Consider the following 5,420-nt stretch of genomic DNA (forward strand, 5'->3'; position numbering starts at 1 on the left):
TTAATTATGTTAGTGTATCTTGAATCTATACGTGCATTTTCTAGAGATTCAAGCACTGCCCATAATTCGATAAAATCGAATGCTTTATGGAAATCAACGTACGCCATGTGAATTGGAACATTATACTCGGAGCATTTTTCTATTAGTGTTTTTACGGTTTGCAAGTGGTCTATGGTAGTAAAATGTTTTCTGAATCCAGCCTGCTCGATAGGTTGATAGAAATTGAGCTTATGTGTTGGGCGGTTGGTTATGATTTTAGTTAGTAATTTATACAGATGTGATAGCAAGGATATTGGTCGGTAATTCTCGATGTTTGCTTTGTCTCCTTTCTTGAATAGTAAAATGACTTCGAAGTTGTACCATTCTTGAGGAATCTTTCCTTCATGAATTACTTTATTAAATAAAATATTTAATACCTGTTTTATTTTTCTTCCACCAATTTTCAACATTTCGACTGTAATTTTATCCTCTCCCGGACATTTATTCGTTTTTAGTTGATTTAGGGCCATTCTTATTTCATCAAAGAAACAGGGAGCCAAAAAGTGTAAAGATTATAGACTAATTAGTTTAACAAGCCATGGGTGAAAACTTTTCACGTTGCCTGTGGGAGAATTTAAATAAAATTTTTATGTGCCTCCAATTTTTTTCTAAATTCTGATTTTAGAGGTCAAAAAGCTTTCTTAAAAGGTTTTTAAAATAATCTTTATGGTCCCTTGATAATATGTAATTATTCCATGTCGCTTTGAAGTCGCAATGAACAACTTTCATTGCCTGTTCCGAGAAATACCCAAGACCTTGTCCATAGCACTCACGAAATTCGACTATGCCCAAAAATATTTTGGATTTTTGGAGCTATGGAAATTTCTATCGTCAAATAACTTGTTTTAAAGTTTTCAATGCATTCTTTGAATTTTGGATCTAACTTAATCCATTAATGTAAGCTTTAACACCGTTTGTAAGTTTTCTAAATACATCGACATAACTGTAGATCTCACTTGAACACTTGAATGAATTCAAAATATCTATGGAATTTAATAGTTTTTGCAGTCATTTCCTACAAATATAGAATGTCTTCCTTGATTAAATTTTCGTGATATATTACACTTTTTTGTTCATTCTAAAGTAATGTTTTGATGTAAAACTGCCATTTTATCGAAGAGTGTATTAACTATTCGATATTAGCTCTTATTAAAAGAAACACTTCTGATGGTGATATGTAGTACAAGATTTTTTGTTCTGCAATCGGAAGTAATGGAGAAAGTATACAACTTTGGTTGTATACTCAAGTAAACTTTTTGAGCTAACGAATAATGCTCAAAATACATTGTCGGAAAACAATTACCTATCTTCCAAATACTAGATAACCTACCAGTACTACCAATGCGCGTTGAATATGGAACCTTGGGGAAAGTATAAAATGACGCTCAGAAAGACGAGATCTTCACTTCGATGCAGAGTATTGATCTGGCAAGAAATTCTATTACGGTACTTTCAGGTCTTTGGGTATTGAATAAAGATCTTCTTTCATCCAACCCATCTGAACGCCGCTAACATTTATTTTCCGATCACCGGCATGCACGTCGAGGACCGCAGCTCGTGTATTTTATTTACGAGGATTCGTCTCTTTAAGCTTTTTTATTTAACTTCTCATTTTCTTAGAACCAGTAATAATATTACAATGAGTAAATTGTGTAATTATTTTACAAGTAACATGCAAGAAGTTGTCTCAGGGTAATTTCCTATTTATATTTTAATTTTGACAAAAATTATTTGTAAATTTGGGATCTACACAAAAAATATAAACATAACTCAGTTTAGAAATCTTGTTGAAAGATCGCTGGGAGTGTGTCGCTCTAGTCTTCGATTTGGTAGTGGCCTCCTAAGATTCGTTGCAAGAGTTTTAGGATGGTTTTCAAGCCTCAGAGCATATTTTTGGGAGCATTTGTGCACTGGCTGATTTATTCACTAATACCTTGTTATGTAGAGATAGTTGTCATTTTTTACCTAGTCGTCAGTAAAGTCTGCTAAGCTTAAGGCCCAGTTGTTTTCTTTTCATGAATATATGCTTCTTCCATGTTAACGACCTGTCAAGGTGCATACCCAGATATTTGACATGATCTTTTTGTTGTAACTCCTGGTTATTTAAAGACAGTGGTGGGCATGTGTTTTTTCTATTAGTGAATGTTATATGAATTGACTTGCTCTCGTTTACCTTTATTCTCAACTGTCTCAGCTAAATTTATATTTGGTTAAAATTGGCCTGTAGTAGCTGAGAAGCAACGTTGGATTATTGAGTGTAAAGCTCAAATTGCTTTATTGTCTGCATACGTTGCTGTGATGATATCGTTGCTCGTAGATAGATCAGCTATAATTATCAGGTAGAGAACAGGTCCCAGAACACTACCCTGTAGAATCCCTGCTTTGATTTGATTTAAACTTCTGTACTGATTGTAATTTCTTACTAGTAAATGCCGGCCATGGAGGTAGGACTTGAAGATAAGGAAATAATTTAAGGGAAGGACTTCTCTAAGTTTGTAGGGTAGAGCAGTGTGCCAAACTCTATTAAAGGCTTGAGAAATATCCACAAAGGCTGATATATAAGTAAATTTTATTTTGTTTGTTATTTATATGAATATATGTTTAAAATTAAACTTATCTCGTCACATTGTTCAATTTATTTCTACAAAAGTATACTAAAAAACAGTGATTTGGGGAGAAATGGTATAAATTGCAGCAAGCATCACAAATGCCTAGCTTTTGCAGATGATTTAACGCCACGATAGAGATAAAATTATTTAGATTATTTAAAATTAACCCATAATTATGTAGTTCCGTACATCTGGCACGGGCGAGGGCGTTAGAGGTCCTATTACTGTATCCAAAAAAATATAGTAGAACCAACCATAGCCTACGGCGTTGTACGTACCCACAAGTAGTACCAAAAGTGGGAAGGTATACCGCTTATCTCAAAAGAAACACATGCAAATGAATCCATTAATTAAAATGTGCATTTTAATAAAAAGAATTGTGGATGCAGGCGATATGCGGCATCGCATCGCTTCTTTGCGCCATTTATTATACTTATTATCTAAAAAATCTAAAGAAATGATGGAGCCACCAGTGGTGGAGGTAATTCAGATGTATTCAGATTTATTTTTCATTTATAAATTCTCGGAAAAGTAGGAGTTTATATCTTAATTACCAACTTATTAATATGAACGAGTAATGATGTCCTAGATCTTATTTATGTCCGAATTTTATTGATTTTTTTATGTAGATAATAATAATACAAGATGTGTACCTAATATTACATTTAAAAATCTCTTAATACTTTACGAAAATAGTGATGGCTCGGATTTTTTGACCCGACACTCTTTTGATAATATGATAGTCATATTTTCTAACATAAATAGGTACTGTTTGTCAAAATTGGGAATAGCTTTGAAAATCCTACAATCGGTAAGCCTACTTGATGCGCAGCAAAATTACCAGGAAGGAGAAATAATCTAGACCTGTAAACTACTTTTAAAAATCAGATAGTTGAGTCCCGGCGTTCTTTCTTCTCTTTCTACCGGAATACCGGAGTAGGCGGATCCTCAATGCCAATTTTAGGTCTCTGTTACATAACACCTTGGACATCGTTCTAAAAGCCGCTCTAGCCTGCTCTATCCTAGATCTAATTTCGCCGTGACTTTCTGCGTTACAATTTAATTGCTGTCCACGGTAAACGATTATATCAACTTGCTCAAGTTTGGTATTATTTACATATATAGAAGGTTTTATATGCTGCTGTTTACTTATTACGAGTATTTTGGTTTTCCGTATGTTCAGATGCAGACTTGCCTCCCTACAACTCTCAACGACACTATCAATTAGTGTTTGCAGATCTTCCTGACTAGAAGCTAGGAGTACTGTATCGTCCGCATATCGCAAATTATTGATGACTTCACCGTTCCCAAGTATTTCTTCTTGTTTTTCAGAAAGTGCTTTTCTGAAAATTTTTTCGGAGTAAACGTTGAAAAGCAGGGGTGACAAGCCTGTGATTCCACACCATCTACTAAAACTGATGTTGTTTGATTCCAATATAAATTTGCAATTATTCGAATATCTTTGCCGTCCAAGCCAATGTCTTTTAGAGCTTCGATCAATATAGAGTGCTTAACACGATCAAATGTCTTTTGGAAGTCGATAAAACAATAGTATATGTCTACAGATATATCTCGACATCTTTGAGTAAGTACGTTCATTCCAAACAGTGCCTCACTCGTTCAAAACCGGTTACGGAAACCAAACTGTGTGTCATCCATGTATTCCTCGCATTTATTGTAGATACGACTATATATTACCTTCAGAAAAATTTTCAATAAGTGGTTTAACAAACTGATGGTTCTATAATCAGCACAGGTTTTTGCTGTTGTCTTCTTAGGTAGAGCTATAAACAGTGAATTAGACCATCCATTAGGTAGTTGTATAAATGATATTAAAAAACAAAATTATAGCCTCTAAAACATTGCTATCATTTATAAGCTTGTATATTTCAAACAGGTAAAAGAAATAAATTAGACTTACTCACAATCAATTTAATTTTACTACCCAATACGACCGGTTTCGCTTTCTAAAATTTGCAAAGCATCTTCAGGTCCAGCGGTACAAAGTAAATTAAATGATGCCGGTACAAGAACTTTTATATAATGATTTGTGATACATAGTTCAAACTATCCCGTATTGCTGATAATGGGTGATCTTCGGTCAATGTTGTAACTGTCTGACAATTAACGAGGACGTTTCCTGAGGGGAGAGATGTTAACAGATGATATAGGAGTAAGGTATATGTTCTTGTTTGTTGAATGAAAGAGTGATGTTTTATATTATTTAAATTATTAAAGTTATTTATATTTATTAAAGAGATATATTTTTGAAATGTGTGTTAAATTATTGAGATTTATACAGAAAGAGGACAGTTATATGACAATGAATGAAAGTAGTTGTGCTATTTTGTGGGTGTGCAATTTGTTTTGACTTGTAATTATCACTTTTTGGATAAAAAGCATTTAATTTCTGATAAATTGCGTTAGGCTTTCACGGCCATCGTCTAACTTATTAAACTGTTTATTCGGGCTGTTCGGCCGTTGTCTTCTGTTGAGATTTGTTCTCGACGTTTCGCCAACACTAGGGGTTGGCATCTTCTGGAGATGTTGATGCTTCGCTTGTAAGCAGAAACTGACGACGCGTTGTACTACGGAGGCAATATTTATAATTCCCACTCGCCTCCCCTCCACTGGTTTCGGCTTGAGGGGGCGTGTCGTTGTTTATAGTAGCTTTTCTATCTCCGTGTTTGGCGGGAAGGGCGTTTGTGGATTTTAATACTGGTATCCATGTTTTGTTGATTTTTAGTCCTTCTTCTATCCTATTGAAATTGT

This window comes from Diabrotica undecimpunctata, chromosome 1 (genome assembly GCF_040954645.1).
Source record: "Diabrotica undecimpunctata isolate CICGRU chromosome 1, icDiaUnde3, whole genome shotgun sequence".
NCBI classification, from domain to species: Eukaryota; Metazoa; Arthropoda; class Insecta; order Coleoptera; family Chrysomelidae; genus Diabrotica; species Diabrotica undecimpunctata.